A 15512-nucleotide genomic window follows, 5' to 3' on the forward strand; every position below is an offset into this window, starting at 1 on the left:
GACCAGCCTGGCCAAGATGGTGAAATCCCGTCTCTACTAAAAATACAAAAATTAGCTGGGCATGGTGGCGGGCGCCTGTAATCCCAGCTACTCGGGAGGCTGAGGGAGGAGAATCGCTTGTACCTGGGAGACGGAGGTTGCAGTGAGCCGAGATTGCACCACTGCACTCCAGCCTGGGCAGCAGAGTGAGACTCCATCTCAGAAAAAAAAAAAAAAAAAAAAACCAAAGAAAATGAGCCAGGACCTTTGATCACTTCATATTTTACACGGAGGCTGTTATTATAATGCAAGGACTTGTCTTTCTGCTGTTAGACCAGAAGGAAAATAAAATGGGATAGTATATTAAAATGCAATGTGGGACAAACAGTGCCACATGTGACCAGTGAAAATGTTTGCAGTTCTTTCTTTATAAGATGATTTTGCATCCTGTATTTGCTAATACTGCACTCCACTGAGCCCAGTGAGAAGTTATCAATACTTTATCATGTGAAAGTGTGTTGAAATTTCTCATATGTAGTCTAGTTCAGCCTTCAAAGCAGCCATGTCAGATTAGGCAGGGCGTTATGATTTCTTTCTATTTTTCAAATGGTTCAGTGGCATGTGTAGTGCACACAGATAGTGATGGGAACAGCTGCATATTCACACTTCTGTGCAAGTTTCCACCCTACCACACTGGGTGTCCTTTCACATAATTCCCCTCTGCTATCAGCATAATCCGGAAATGCAACAAAGTAACATCCATAACCCCCAAGTAACATGAAAATGACAGCTACTACTAAAATCCATTTGCATTAAACCAGCACTAACATGAAATCCACACATTTGATTTTTTTTTTCTTCATGTCGCAATGGATATCTCAGAATAACAGGGCACTTCTGATCTGGTTTCTATGAATTTCTTATGAGCTACAGCTGTGCTATTCAAAGTGTGGTCCACAGATCAGCAGCAGCAGTGTCACCTGGGAACGTGTCTGAATGCAGAAGCTCAGGCTCCAGCCCAGACCCACTGAATACAGAGCCTATGTTTTCATGACAGCCCTGCATGATTCATATGCGTGTTGTAAGTTGAGAGCCACCGCTTCTACAACTCATGCTTTTGCTCAGCCCTGCCTGTTGTAGGTAGTGGGTTTGTGGTTTAAATCTAAGAGGGGAGGAGAAGCGCACAGGCAGGACATATCTGTGTGCTCACTTTCAGTAGGGACTGGAGAAGATAGATTGAAGACAGGGAAAAACTGTGGAAGAGAGAACGTGGAGAAGAGTTTGGAACCTCAGAGGAGGTTGCAGATAGCTGCCTGTGGACATCTGGTTTGTGGTCTCAAGGAAACAGAGAAAATATTGATTTTTGAAACAAGAGGGGCTCCAAGTGCCTGTTATTCGGGAGCACTTTGTGAAATATCACTTGAGAAACCCTGCAGGACTCCTGAAGGGGGACAAAATCAGGCTAACCATTTCTAGATACAGTGACCTGCCAAATGGGCTGTTGGGCTGGAAGAAATGCAGATTGCTTATTGCTTCCATTTATCCCTGGGCTCCTCTCCTGTCATCCTCCTTTCTCGGCTTCTGCAGTCTCAGCTCTGGGCAAGAGACTTACAGCTCCCTCGATCCAGGGACCTCCCCTCTAGCTGTACTAACTTGGCTCCCTCTTGAAACTCAGAATTTATGCAACCCAAGCCTGGATTCCTTCACTGGCAGGTCTGAAACCGACACCCTCCTCTCCTGCTCTGCTCTTCCAGGCCTGCATCTTCGCTTTGCAGGAGGTGCCAGACGTCAGATTGCTCCATATTCTGTGGCTTCAGGACCCAGGCAAATGTCCATGAAGGAGAAACTTGTAACCACTGAGACTCGGGATGCATGCAGGGCCCTGGACTCTGTTGTGGGCAAATACGTTGAGCAATTTGAAATGACTCTCCCGGGAGCTGGTTGTCAAATTTTTGGTGTGTTCAGGAAATGTCTGCCACATTTTACATCAACATTTTCAAACGGCAAGTGAGTGAAGTGTTGAATTGTAACAATGAGTGAGTGAAATGAATGGATCGCAGCGCCAGTGGTAAACCAGCTTGGGTAATAGGAGTAACTCATTTTTTAATTACGAAAAAAGAAAAGCAAAGCTTTGGTGTAGCACAACTGTTCCTGGTGCTTTGCTGCATGGAATTTAAATCCCATCCTGATGTCACGTGAAGCCACAGTATGTGGAAGTCTTTTATGTGGATAATGGGTGGAAAGAATGGAGTGCGTTTTGGCTCTTTGCCATCCCTCATATTTCAAGGTCGAGAAGGGCCAAAGTCAATCAAAATTGAGTTAAATATGCTTCTAATCGTCTTCTTATTCAATGCTCCTGGGTTTGTTACTGAAGGACTTCAAGGTATTTATGTTATTATCTTTGTGATTCTCAGCTGCTTAGAACTCTACTCAAATTCAACTTCCTCCCTGAAGCCCTCTGCCCAGCTGGGATCAATGTCTCCTTCTATCTCCTGGTACAACTTCTCCAGTTATGTTATGTGAGGTCCTGCTTTCTCATATGCTCTCTGCTGGCTTAGATCCATTCTCTTTGTTCATCTTCCCACCACACTTGCACAAGAAGAAATGGGAGCTCAGCTCCATCAGCCTGCTCAAGTTCAGGCAGCTATGATGGGGCAGGAGCAGCATTTGAACTCAGGACTATGTGTTCCTGAAGCCTGTTCTTGTCTCTGTACTAATGATTCTCAAAGTGTGGTCCTTGGATCAGCAGCATCACCTGGGAACTTGTTAAAAATATAAGTTCTCGGCCTGGTGTGGTGGCTCATGCCTGTAATCCCAACACTTTGGGAGGTCGAGGTGGGCAGATCACGAGGTCAGGAGATCGAGACCATCCTGGCTAACATGGTGAAACCCCCGTCTCTATTAAAAATATAAAAAATTAGCCGGGCATGGTGGTGGGCGCCTGTAGTCCCAGCTACTCAGGAAGCTGAGGCAGGAGAATGGTGTGAACCTGGGAGGCAGAGCTTGCAGTGAGCCGAGATCGCGGCACTGCACTCCAGCCTGGGCGACAGAGTAAGACTCCATCTCAAATATATATATACACACACATATGTATGTGTGTGTGTGTGTGTGTGTGTGTGTATATACATACATACACTCAGACCCTACTCCAGACGTATAGAAACAAAAACTTTGTGATTGGGGCCCAGAAATCAGTGTTTTAACAAGTCCCCTGGGGATTCTGCTGCATGCTCAAGTTTGAGAATCACTCTTCCATACCCAGCTTGCTGCTAATGTGTGGTTCTGTGATATATGTTATCTTGGTCACTAGACTGTAAGCTACCTAAGGGCAGGACTTCTGCCTTATTCACTTGGGAGCAAGACACTATACTAGGTGCTGCTGTGGAAATGTAACAAGAGTAACAACAGACATTTATTGAGCTCTTTATGCCACATGGCATGCTAAACCTTCGTGTGGTTTATGTTATTGAATTCTCAGAATAACCCCTTGAGGTCAGCACTATTATTATCTGCCTTTTACAGAGGAGGACACTGAGGCTCAAACGGGTGAAGTAACTTGCTCAAAATCCAATGCCTTGCATGAGGAAGCTGGGATGTAAACCCAGAGGATCTGACTCCAGAGCCCACGCTCTTACCCAGCAGGCTGCCCTGTTCAGTGCGTACTTCCCATATTGACTATAACCATCTGAACTCTTCCATACATCATGTGAAGAAAAAGTCTCAATTGTAAATGAGGGGAGAAATGTACACAGAGCAGCTTGTGAGGATAGAGAGGGCATGGATGTCTTTCTGAAAGGAAGGCATCATTTTCTTTTTTTTCCTCTAGAGACAGGGTCTCGTTTCATCACCCAGGCTGGAGTACAGTGGTGCGGTCGTGGCTCACTGCAGCCTTGAACTCCTGGGCTCAAGCAATCCTCCTTCCTCAGCCTCCCAAGTAGCTGGGACTGCAGGTGTATGCCACCATGCCCAGCTAACTTTTTTTTGTGTCGTTGGGGTGGGGTCTTGCTGTGTTGCCCAGGCTGACCTCGAACTCCTGGCCTCAAGCAATCCTCCTGCCTTGGCTTCCTGAAGTGCTGGGATTATAGGCATGAGCCATTGAGACTGGCTGAAAGCCATCATTTTGTTAGAGAAACAAGAAGCATTCTCAAGTTCCCTTAATTTCATTTCTGATAGATGAGTTATCTTGACCTCCTATACAGGATAGGGCCAAATCTACTCAGTCCTGTTGTATCCAGGGTACTTAAAGGTCTTGAATTCCTGCACCAGAAGATGCAGGCTTCTGGGGAGTCAGGGTAGGGGGTCGGTGGGGGCACAGGGGAAAGGAAGGTCTACAGATTAGGACTCCAGCAGAGATGCTTGAATTTAAATCATGATTGTGCTGCTTGAAATCAATGTCACTTTAGATATAAGCTGCTTACACTTTCTGGAACTTGGTTTCTTCAACTGTAAAATGGAAATAATGATAATAACTGTTTTATTTGTGTTGAGCATGAATGGACCACTGGGAGTTGCAGCATAGGGAGGTATGGAGGAGGTGCCCACCAGTCTTGATTTCCAACCTGAGATTCTTTTTTTTTTGGTTTTGAGCTGGAGTTTCACTCTTGTTGTCCAGGATGGAGTACAGTGGCGCAGTCTCAGCTCACTGCAATCTCCTGGGTTCAAGGATTCTCTTGCCTCAGCCTCCTGAGTAGCTGGGATTACAGGCACCTGCCACCACACCCAGCTAATTTTTGTACTTTTAGTAGAGATGGGGTTTCACCATGTTAGCCAGGCTGGTTTCGAACTCCTGACCTCAGGGGATCCACCCACCTCAGCCTCCCAAAATGCTGGGATTACAAGTGTGAACCACCATGCCCGGCCCAACCTGAGATTCTTTTCTGCCAAACTTCCTTCTGTAGAACACAAGCATGTGATTTCTCAGTGCTTGCCGGAGATGCAGACCTGTTCCTCTGAGGCTGGAAACAACTTCACAGTCCTTTTCAAACAGTAATTATCTACAGAAAAGTGCTCTGAGACCCTCGGAGACCAGGAACTGAGAACCCCTTATAAGGACACGATGCTATTTCTCATCCCAACCCTCAAGATAAAGGCATTTCTCTGCCTGGATTTGTAGAATCCAATTTGGATGCCTAAGTTCTGGGTTTCCCCCACGGAACAGCCTCCTTCCCTCTCCTTCTCACCCATTCCTCTTCAGGCACCAAAGCCCCTTCCAAAATGTCTTCACCTTTCATGTGACACCAGCACTCAAATCCCCCATTCCAAATAAATGAGAAAGAAACCCCTTTCCACCAGGTTTTGCTTGTGCCCCAGTAACCCAAAGCTAGGATACAGTTTCAAGGCAGGGCACATGTGTGTGTAATTGCTTCTTGAGAGGAAGACCAGGAAAGCCTGCTCCAAATGAGGTGTTAATGATAAGCGAGGTAAGATTTGTTACTGTAGCGAAGTCCCATCTGGATGGACTATATTAAGTTACTTTTTAATGTGGCCCTTTGATGTGGCCCTTCATAGAGTCCCTCCCCTGCTTGTTAGTTAGGGAGCATCCCACGGTAGAAAAAAAAGCAAGAACAAATCCAAAAACAAGAATAAGAACCACCCTTTTTTCTCAGCTGAAACACTGCAATCATGCTAGTTTACCCACCGTGTCAGCTTCTTTCAGACCCGTGACCACATCTAGGGAGGGGCTTCCTTAGAGGAAAAGAACTTGAAACTGTTTCTGGATGCATTGTTTTAAGCATCAACGATTGAGCAGTTAATGAGGAATCAGAATATCTAGGATTTAGTCAGAAACGTGAGGTTTAGAAAAGACTAACTTGAACAAATTTCAGGAAGATTTATGGGTAGTAGTTTTTCCTTCTGTAAAATAGGTTTCATAATACCTGTCCAATCTCATTTTATCCTACCAAAAATGCTGGGCAAGGTGGCTCACATCTGTAATCTCAGCACTTGGGGAGGCTGAGGGGAGAAGATCACTTGAGTCCAGGAGTTCAAGGCCTGCCTGGGCAATATAGTAAGACTCTGTCTCTACACAAAATAAAAATGTTTTTCAGGCATGAGGGTGCGCACCTGTAGTCCCAATTACTCAGGAGGCTAAAGTGAGAGGATCACTAGAGCCCAGGAGGTTGAGGCTGGAGTGAGCTGTGATGGTACCACTGCACTCCAGCCTGGGTGACAGAGCCAGACCCTGTTTAAAAAATAAAAATAAAAATAAAAAAATAAAAGAAAAAAACTCTTCCAGGTGATATATCTGTAGAATGGTAACATTGAAAGGAACTATAGTTAGAGTTTAGGTCCAACCACCTCATTTTCTGAAAAACAAGACAGAATCGCGAAAAAGAAAAGTATCCTGCCTGAGGACACAGAATTGCTGAGTATTAGGAGGAAGAAGAACCCAGATTTTCCAGCTTTGAGAGGGAAAGTTCAAATTTTGGCCAAATTTCAACTGGTTAGTTCAAATTTTGGCCAAAATAGAGCCTTGCTAATCCCTAATCTCTCCTCTGCAAATGACTTCAGTCTCATTTTCCTAAGCAGCAGAACCATTTGGCTGGCGCAAAGTGTGGCTGCGGCCCTGGCATTCTCCACCGAGTGAGAAATTTATCCCACTTCTGTTCTCATCCTACGTGCCAAGCAAACAAACCATCTTGTTGACTGCAGACATGGCCTCGGGAATCCTAGCCAGCCAGAAAAAGCATTTTGTCTCTCGATGAGGAAACCAGTGCCTGGAATTCAATAGATGTAATTTGAATGGGCTGAATCCAAGTAAAACTCTAAATTTTCTTAGCTATGACATCTTATTTACTCTTTCTTTTATGAAGACATGCTGTAGAGTGAATGTATATGTCCTCCTGAAATTCACATGTTAAACCTTAATGCCCAAGATGATGGTATTTGGAGGTGGGGCTTTTAGGAGGAAATGAGGTCATGAGGATGGAGCCCGTCATGAAAAAAATTAATGTCCTTGTAGAAGAGGATTGAAGGAGCTCATTCTTCCCTTCCACCATGTGAAGACAAGCAAGAAGACGGCCATCTATAAGAAGTGGGCAGTCACCAACCACCAAATCTGTCCGTGTCTTGATCTTGGACTTCCCAGCCTCCAGAACTGTGAGAAATAAATGATTATCATTTATAAGTTACCCAGTGTATGGTATTTTTGTTACAGCAGCCCAAACAGACTAAGGCAAAACAGGACAATTAGCTTGATAAAATAGGGAATAGTTAGAGCCTTCCACTGTGGTTGGGACCTGTTTGAGTGTCTGCGTTCCTGTCAGAGAAGCGATAGTTTTAATCATGTAGTCCCCTGAAAAAAGGAAAATTGCGGGTCCAACTTTGGAACTTATTTCAGCCAACTGACTTTGCATAAATAAATAAATTTTCTTTCTCTTGTTTAAAAGCAAAAAGAGATTTCTAGAACGTTTGCTGCGTGTGGCAAATGGGAGACGTTAATGTTTTCTAAATGCTCTCAAGAAAGACCCGATGTTCATTGGTGTTCATCTATATTCTGAGAAGGGATTTGGCTGTAGTGCGTTGTGGTGAACACAATGGGATATGTTTCATTAAGACTGCACCTTCTTTTAATTAACTTCTTGTTCCTGTCTTTGGTGAAATATTAATTATTTTTTAATCATCACTGGGATGCACTTTAAGGAGAAGCAGCTGGAATCATCCAACCTTAGTTTCATTATACAGATAGGTGTTATAATAATTAACTTAATTAGCTTGTCACTGCTTGCATAAAATATGACTGTATTTGGAGAACAGATATTGCTTTGCTGATCCAAGGTTAATTAAAAAATAGAGTGTGCAAGAGGTCAGGGTAAATGGAGTTGGCGGCACCCTGATATCTGGCCAGTGTGATGAAGAATGTTTCTGCAGTGGGCTGGGACCAGAATCCAGACAGAGCAGGGTTTTGAAGCCATCCTTGGGTGTCCACACCTGAAAGAGATGGAGAGTCACCAGATCTGGTAGACTGTGGCCCACTTGTGATGTTCTCTGTCTGCGTCAGTGGTCCTTATTCTGGACTCTGGGGTATCCACAGGATAGAGGGAAAAATCAATGGAACACTTTCTTTTTCTTTCTTTCTTTTTTTCGCTCTGTCACCCAGGCTGGAGTGCAGTGGCGCCATCTTGGCTCACTACAATCTCCACCTCTAGGGGTCAAGTGGGTCTCCTTCCTCAGCCTCCCCAGTAGCTGGGATTACAGGGACGTGACACCACGCCCAGCTAATTTTTGTATTTTTAGTAGAGATGGGGTTTCACCATGTTGGCCAGGCTGGTCTCGAGCTCCTGACCTCAGGTAATCTGTCCAACCCCACCTTGGCCTCCCAAAGTACTGGGATTACAGGCATGAGCCACCTTGCCCGAAACACTTTCTTTAAGTGGAAGATGGTTCTTTGTCATCCCTTGAGATCTGGATGGCCCTGAATGCAATAATAAAACTAGGAAAGAATGTGCTGGGTGGGATGCTGCTAACATTTACTGAATGCTTTTGATGTGCCTGGTACTGAGTTAAGTGATTCATATGTCATAATTCACTTAATACTTACAACAATTTTTTTTTTTTTTTTTTTTTTACAGAGCCTAGCTCTGTTGCCAGGCTGGAGTGCAGTTATGCGATCTTGGCTCACTGCAACCTCTGCCTTCCGGGTTCAAGCGATTCTCCTGCCTCAGCCTCTCGAGTAGCTGGGACTACAGGCACATGCCACCATGCCCAGCAAATTTTTGTGTTTTAGTAGAGATGGTGTTTCACCATGTTGGCCAGGATGGTCTCGATCTCCTGACCTCATGATCTGCCCACCTCGGCCTCCCAAAGTGCTGGGATTACAGGTGTGAGTCACTGCACCCAGCTGATCCTCACAAAAATTCGATGAGGCACATAGTATTATTCCTATTTTAGAGCTGAGGAAACCGAGGCCCAGAGAGATTAAATAATTCATCTGAGTTTACATGGTCAGTGGTAGAGCCAAAATTGAAACAGAGTTTGGCTCCAGAGCTAATTTTTTTTTTTTGAGATGGAGTCTCGCTCTGTCGCCCAGGCTGGAGGGCAGTGGCGTGATCTTGGCTCACTGCAAGCTCCGCCTCCCGGGTTCACGCCATTCTCCTGCCTCAGCCTCCCAGGTAGCTGGGACTACAGGCGCCCGCCACCACGCCCAGCTAATTTTTTGTATTTTTTTTAGTAGAGACAGGGTTTCACCGTGTTAGCCAGGATGGTCTCGATCCCCTGACCTCATGATCCGCCCACCTCAGCCTCCCAAAGTGCTGGGATTACAGGCGTGAACCACCGTGCCCGGCCAGAAGCTAATTCTTAACCACTGCTCCTCAATAATCGCTTTTGAATGGAATATTACTATACTATGTTGCCAAGTCATAACAGTAATAAAAACAAATAGTTATTCCTGGGGAAAGGAGATCTAAAATGCAGACTCACACCTCCAGTAGCAGAATCCCTTGCAATTCAAGCACTGATTTTCTGGTGTTCCAGAATGTTTAATCCTAATAAAAAATGCCGAGGAGCTGGCCTGGGTCTGGAAGAGTAATTTTGCTCACTCCTTGTCAATAGATGGGTGTGCTTAACGTTTATAACTGTTTTTGTTTTGTTTTGTAATTACATAGCAGTTCATTACAAGTTGATTTGGTTCCCCTCTCAGTCAAGCCTTCTAACAACTCATTTGGAAGAGTAAATATCCTGCCCAGAGAAATTCACAGCTTCGGTCACGATGAGATAAGAGCATGCCGCAGCCCTTGAATGTGGCTCGTCTAATAAGGGTTGGGCTGTCTGGAAAATAATGGAAATCTCAAACGGAGGTTGTTACAAAACATTGCAAGATGCTGTTGGCATCAGCCCTGAAAGGTTAACTGTGCTCTTTGGTGACTGGAAGGAAATTTCATATTCAACAGATGCTACCTACATTATAGACTGAGATGGATGATGATTGACCTGGAAGGCTTGTCTGCGTTTCTGAGAAAATGATCTCAAAATCATTTGCTCTGATTCCTCATGGACTCCTGGGTTTGATTTCACATGATGGTTTACTGACTCTCTCAATTGGAATGACTGAAATTTATTTTAAACCTAACGATTTGCTCAACCCTGCTATTATTTTACTTTAGGCTGTTATTAATTTGCCCTGGAGTGGTGTGTGGTTTGGATTCCACTGTGCTGATGTGGTTTGTCATATATGATGCTAAACATAGGACAGAAGCTTGGAAAAGAGGAAAATGAAAATGGTACCCCGAAAAGTCAGTTACTATTACTGTGACTGAATTAGCTGTCATATGCTGCTACTATTTGGATCAATATTGTCCTTTTTTAGATTATGTGATCCAAAAGGTGCAGAGTAATTTAGAAACAGGGGAAGCATCATGGGATTTACGTACACAGGAAGAAAAATAAAATCCAGAAGAAAAAAGGATAAATTGCTATTGCATATACAGAATATTACCTCTCACCATGGAAACAGTGATGCCTTCCATGAGACGCACACTCTAGGGTTAGAGGGAGCTTGGCCCTGAGAATCAAACACCATTAGGTTTCTTGCTTTAGTTCTCCCCTTCCTTGAGCTGATGAGTGAGGTGAGATGGTAGAAAACATTGTCACCCAGGCCGCCGCGGTAACCCAGAAAGATGTTCTAGTAAAGTGAGTAGATTAACGAAGTATGGTGTGTCCGTATAACAGAATACTACTCACCAATAGAAAGGAATACATCGGCCGGGAGTGGTGGCTCAAGCTTATAATCCCAGCACTTTGGGAGGTCGAGGAGGGCAGATCACCTGAGGTCAGGAGTTCAAGACCAACCTGGCCAACATGATGAAACCCTGTCTGTACTAAAAATACAAAAATTAGCCAGGTTTGATGGCAGGCTCCTGTAGTCGCAGCTACTTGGGAAGCTGAGGCAAGAGAATTGCTTGAACCCAGGAGGCAGAGGTCTCAGTGAGCCAAGATCGTGCTGCTACACTCCAGCCTGGATGACAGAACAAGACTCCATCTCAAAAAAAAAAAAAAAAAAAAAAAAAAGGAATAAATTGTTGATACACACAACATGGATAGGTTTAAAAGGCCTTACACCAAGTACAAGAAGCCAGACTCAAAAGTAACATATTACAGAATTGCACTTATATGACATTAAAAAAAAGACAAAACATTTGGGACATTAAATGGATCAGTGGTTGGCAATGTGATGTGACAGGATACCTGACTATAGATGGATGGCAGGAGGCAGTTTTTAAGGTGATTTAATTATTCTTTATTACTATTATAGCATTATTCACACAAATCTTTACGCATGCTGAAACTCATAGAAGTGTACGTATACCAAAAAAGTTACAATTACTGCCTGGTCTTTTGAAAAATAAGTACTGAGATGTTTTATTGTTATTTTAATTAAATCACTTCCATATTTAATGCTAACACTGGCTTAAAACCATGTCCCAAAGATCTACCGTGTTTCCATCATGTTAAATTGCCACTCTGTTTTCTTGTATCAGAATTGTCGGGGCTTTCCATGAAAGAATCAAGGAGTCTGGAAGTGTTAGTGGATTGGTTGATCCCTTAGGGGACCTCCACCAATCAAGCCTAGGAGAGTCACAAGGACAGGTGTCAAGGCGCTTTCTCATCCAAGTCAGCTCTTTTTGTTTTTGAGATGGAGTCTCGTTCTGTTGCCCAGACTGGAGTGCAGTGGTGCAATCTTGGCTCACTGCAGCCTCTGCCTCCCGAGTTCAACCGTTTCTCCCGCCTCAGCCTCCCAAGTAGCTGTGATCACAGGCGCATACTGCTACGCTTGACTAATTTTTGTATTTTTAGTAGAGACGGGGTTTCGCCGTGTTGGCCAGGCTGGTCTTGAACTCCTCACTTCAGTTGATCCACCCATCTCGGCCTCCCAAAGTGCTGGGATTACAGGCATGAGCTACCATGCCCAGCCTAAAGCCAGCTCTTTTCAACCATGCTTGCATTCTGGGAACAAGGACCATGCAAAGGAATTGTTGGGCATGTGTGTGTTTTATGAGAACTTCAGTTACCTCAAGTAATCGGGGCTCATTGAAATGTATGCTAGCATAGAACCCAGGAAAAGCCGGACATGGAGGCCTCGAGAAGAGTAGGAAGTTGTAGGTGGGTGTCTTCGTCCATTCTTGTACTGCTATTAAGAAATAACTGACACTGGGTGATTTATAAAGGGAATAGGCTTAATTGGCTCGCAGTTCTGCAGGCTGTACAGAAAGCATAGCAGCTTCTGCTTCTGGGGAGGCCTCAGGAAGCTTCCAATCAAAGGGGAAGCCAGGCATCTCACAAGGGCAGGAGCAGGAGGAAGACTGGGGGGAGGTGCCACACACTTTTTTGTTCATTTGTTTTTTAGACAGAGTTTCGCTCTTGTTGCCCAAGCTGGAGTGCAATGGCACGATCTCGGCTCACTGCAACCTCCGCCTTCTGGATTCAAGTGATTCTCCTGCCTTAGCCTCCTGAGTAGCTGGGATTACAAGCGTGTACCACCATGCCCGGCTAATTTTTTGTATTTTTAGTAGAAATGGGGTTTCACTACATTAGCCAGGCTGGTCTCGAACTCCTGACCTCAGGTGATCTGCCCACCTTGGTCTCCCAAAATACTAGAATTATAGGCGTGAGCTACCTCGCCCAGCTGCCACACACTTTTAAACAACCAAATCTCATGAGAACTCATTCACTGTCATGAAAACAGCACCAAGGGGGATGATGCTAAACCATTGATGAGAAGCCAACCCCATGATCCAATTACCTCCCACCAGGCCCCACCCCCATCACTGGGGACTACAATTCCACATGAGATTTGGCTGGGCGGGGATGGAGATCCAAACCACGTCAGTGGGCTTGAATCCAAGATGGCTCAGTGGACTTCCACAGCTGGAGCTGGTCAATCTTTGCCCTGGGTTCTACTGTTCATCATGATTAAGCTATCTTCTCCTGTCTCACTACTAAATGGTTTATTCTTTACCTTAATTCTTCATATCCTTTCTCTATCTCGTAGCTTTTATTCACTAAATTCAGCTAATGGCTACAGCTGTACCTCAGTTCAGCTCTCACTGCTAACTGTGTGTTTCTTGCTGCATAGGAATTGGTCCAGCTATGGTTTCGTGCCAGTCCACACCTTAGGTTGCTGGCCAGCTTACAAATGGGATCCAGATACTAGGTGTGGGAAATGCCACCTGGCGTTTCATGCTGCATCTTCTTGGGACAGTCTTATTTGGAAGAGGCTGTGGGCTTGGAGGCACCATGGTAGTGCCGTGGAGGATAATATTCCACAATTAGCAAACCGTATAAGATAGGACATAACAAAATGACACATTTTGTTTAAGAAACAGTAAGAGCCAGGCCGGGTCGGGCGGCTCATGCCTGTAATCACAACACTTTGGGAACTGAGGCGGGTGGATCACCTGAGGTCAGGAGTTTGAGACCAGCCTGGCCAACATGGTGAAACCCAGTCTCTACTAAAAATACAAAAATTAGTTGGGGGTGGTGGCGGGCACCTGTAATCCCAACTACTCAGGAGGCTGAGGCAGGAGAATCGCTTGAACCCGGGAGGCAGAGGTTGCAGTGAGCTGAGATGGTGCCACTGCACTCCAGCCTGGGCGACAAGAGCGAAATTCTGTCTAAAAAAAGAAAAAAAAAAAACAACAACAAAACAGTAAGAGCCAAAGACTGTGAAAAGTCTGCCTGATTTATTTTGTGCTCGTTTTGGGTTGAAGCAGAGACAAATGAGGACATATGATGTGATGGGCCATAGGTGCCCCGAGATGTGGACATCTGGGACAACTTCTCTCATGGTGATTCCTGCAGTATCAGAGGAGTTCTTAAGTACCTTGAGCTGCCCATGGTGGAAGGATTAGTTCTCCTACAGCACTAGCAGCTTGGATAATTTTTCATCCACAAGGTGTGCCGATGCCTGGCTCCTGGGATAGAAAACTAGGCTTGGAGCCATAATGGGAAGCAAATCTCTCTGGATTGGGGCACATGAAGTGATGAAAAGCTTTGACGGTGGGTGAGAGAAGGAGTGTTGATCCCACAACCAGCGGCATGGCGTCTATTAAAACCAGGCCTCCCGCCCCATCAGCCACACAGGTTTCTCTTAACTTTGCCCATCAGGTATGAAAACTTCCAGGAAAATAGCATTGACCAAAGCCCAGGGCTGCGACTGGGGAAGTGATCCTTGGTGTGCCGAGACATGAGTCCATGACATCTGGAATGATCCTTTGGGGACTTTTGGGGCTCCAATTAAATATTATTCAGCCTGGGTGGTCAGGCAAACCCTCAGGGACCCATGTGACCGGCCCAAAGTTTTCACCACTCTCCACACAGAACAGTATTTTCAAAGTAGTTTGAAGCACGTTGTACTCCCATCTAAAAAATAACCCCTTCCAGCCGGGCGCAGTGGCTCGTGCCTATAATCCCAGCACTTTGGGAGGCCGAGGTGGGGGGATCACAAGCTCAGGAGTTCAAGACCAGCCTGGCCAAGATGGTGAAACCCATGTCTACTAAAAATACAAAAATAGCCAGGTGCGATGGCAGGCACCTGTAATCCCAGCTACTCGGGAGGCTGAGGCAGGAGAATCTCTTGAACCCGGTAGACGGAGGTTGCAGCGAGCCGAGATCAGGCCACTGCACTCCAGGCTCGGCGACAGAGTGAGACTCCATCTCAAAGTAAATAAATAAATTAATTAATTAAAAAAATAGCCCCTTCCATATTTAAACACATTTTGAACTGAAACAACTATAGCCCCACTCCTCAGGGATAACCATTGTTTACATTCTGCTGTGTGTCTTTCCAATATTATTATTGTACATATATATGGAGGTAAAATAGGCTCATACTGTCAGTCTGCACAGTTCAATATGGTGGCCACTAACCATGTATAGCTCTTCAAATTAGAATAGAAAAAAAATCAAAATCAAAATTCAAATTCAAATTCAGTCTCTCAGTTGTAGTAGCCACTCAACTGAAGCTCAGAAGCTGCACATGGCTTTTGGGAAATACAGATAAAGAACATTTCCATTAACTCAGAAAGTTCTGCTGGACAGCACTACCGTAGCCATAGTCCTAAAAATCTTTAGTCACTGTGATCATCTTTTCATGTTATAAAATATGACTGTGTAGTATCATTTTTAATGACTGCATAGTATTCCATTGTGTACATCTATAATCACTTTTTTTTTTTTTTTTTTTTGTGAGACCGAGTCTCACTTTGTTGCCAGGCTAAAGTACAGTGGCTCAATCTCGGCTCACTGCAACCACTGCCTCTCGGGTTCAAGCGATTCTCATGCCTCAGCCTCCCGAGTAGCTGGGACTACAGGCATGCACCACCATGCCCAGCTAAATTTTGTATTTTTAGTAGAGACAGGATTTCACCACGTTGGCCAGGATGGTCTTGATCTCTTGACCTCGTGATCCACCCATCTCAGACTCCCAAAGTGCTGGGATTACAGGCGTGACCCATCGCGCCCAGCCTATAATCACTTTTTAAAAACCTTTTCTCTAAAGTTGGAAATTCAAGTTATTTCTAGTTTGTCACTACTAT

Source organism: Papio anubis, chromosome 17 (assembly GCF_008728515.1).
Source record: "Papio anubis isolate 15944 chromosome 17, Panubis1.0, whole genome shotgun sequence".
NCBI classification, from domain to species: Eukaryota; Metazoa; Chordata; class Mammalia; order Primates; family Cercopithecidae; genus Papio; species Papio anubis.